The sequence below is a fragment of the Schistocerca piceifrons genome, chromosome X (assembly GCF_021461385.2).
Source record: "Schistocerca piceifrons isolate TAMUIC-IGC-003096 chromosome X, iqSchPice1.1, whole genome shotgun sequence".
In the NCBI taxonomy this organism is placed as follows: domain Eukaryota; kingdom Metazoa; phylum Arthropoda; class Insecta; order Orthoptera; family Acrididae; genus Schistocerca; species Schistocerca piceifrons.
This window is the reverse complement of record NC_060149.1, coordinates 28,814,421-28,816,360: the sequence shown is the minus strand read 5'-3', so window position 1 is coordinate 28,816,360 and position 1,940 is coordinate 28,814,421. Positions and strand designations below refer to the sequence as shown.

At 46.1% G+C, this 1,940-nt stretch overlaps 1 pseudogene; it reads right to left on the bottom strand.

Moving 5' to 3' along the window:
* Positions 1-627: 627 nt before the first annotated feature.
* LOC124723548 lies at positions 628-745 on the bottom strand (annotated as a pseudogene).
* Between the last annotated feature and the right edge of the window lie 1,195 nt (positions 746-1,940).

Here is a 1,940-nt window from a genome sequence, read left to right as displayed (position 1 = left end):
ATAGTCGTCTTCGTTTTCCCTTAAAAGTGAGAAAACGGCATCAACTGGTTGTGTAATTATTGTTAATTTCTACTATTTTGTTTTGATTGTGACGACTGTACATTATTTTAGTGCTGTAATGTTTGCTTTTCAGGCCTTCTTCTAAACTTGGTCTACTAGTTACTTCCCTTCTCAATTGATATTTTTGTCTACAGCAGAGGCAAAGTCAAGTGTAGATGATTAAGATAGGGTCCATTAACACATATGAATTCTTCTTTTCCCCGTATTGGGGATAGTTTACGTTTATCCGCAGGGCAGGCAATGTAACCACATGCAAACGAAGATCGTGCACGTATGTTCAAGTAACACGCAGTTCTTCATTTTCCAGCTTAAGGATCGTTAAACTCCCTCTATTGCTGGTGATTATAAACGTATTTTCGGCCATAGCACTCCGTCTTCAGACCACAAGTGGCCCATCGGGACCATCCGACCGCCGTGTCATCCTCAGGTGAGGATGCGGATAGGAGGGGCGTGTGGTTAGCACACCGCTCTCTCGGTCGTTACGATGGTTTTCTTTGACCGGAGCCACTACTATTAGGTCGAGTAGCTCCTCAGTTGGCATCACGAGGCTGAGTGCACCCCGAAAAATGGCAACAGCACATGGAGGCCCGGATGGTCACCCATCCAAGTGCCGGCCACGCCCGACAGCGCTTAACTTCGGTGATCTGACGGGAACCGGTGTATCCACTGCGGCTAGGCCGTTGCCTTTTGGCCGTAGAGGCTCTACCATTTCGACTCCTCTTTATATTCGAAATTTCAAGAGTATACAGGGTGAATCACCAGAACTTGCACCGCAGATATTGGGGAAGTGGAAAGTCCTTTTGGTGTGCTGTTTTCACAGAATGGATTGGTATGAGGGGCTCGTATTGTTAGGCGATAAACAGAGTGTAATAATACTCAGAAAGCGTACTTTTTGTCACAACATAGACTTTTTAAATGGAACAATGCCTATTGACATTAACAAACTAAAAACAGGGTAAATTAGAATGTCAGTGGTGTTTGTTGCAGGATTCTAGCGAGCGTCGTTTACGAGATATCGTATTTTGAAAAATTCTCACACTAACACTTGTACAGTACCCGTGGCAGCACATACTAAAGAACAACACAAGTGTATACACTAGTTATGTAACGAGACGCTTGACCATCACAGGTTGAGTTCAAAATGACTACCGGCAACGGCAGTATACGCTTCCAGTCTGATATTGAACGACTGCTGCACACGTGCTAGCGGAGATGTCTGACCAGGCTGCAGTAAAAATTTGTTGTATATCATCGGGTGTAGTTGGTATGTCCTCATAGACAGTGTCTTCAGCTTTCCCCACAGTACGGGTCCTCTGCGTCCAGTCCAACGATTCGTGAAGACATGTTGCCGTACTCCGTGCACTGTGGGCTGGACAGCCATGTTTGTACCACAGGTTCCTCCCAGGCTGCAGAGGAACGTCTTCCAGCAACCGTGGAAGATGGCGTGCTAGGAGGATGGGATACTTGTACGCGTTCAGTGTTCGTCTATGAAAAACGGGCCTATGAGCTGATGGTTCACTATCCTACACCACACGTTTACTCTCCATGGACGCTAACTTTCCACCTGATGAAGCCAACGGAGATTGCTAAGAGACCAAAAGCGCATGTCTCGGCAGTTTACCTGGCCATGTTTGGTATATGTGGCTTCAACACTAAACAAGACACACGATACGTCTGGAGTATCCTGCCTTAATGCCCACGTACAAAAGTTAATGCGATTTTCATAATCGTTTCCATGCAGCGCTTGAGGCATGTGATAGGCATGGAACCTATTCCGATGGATAACGCGTACGACACTTGTCTGACTCATGCCACTTCCTCGTGTGATTGCGCGGGAAATAACGCGTGGATCAACTGCAACAGCAGCAAGAACATTAATT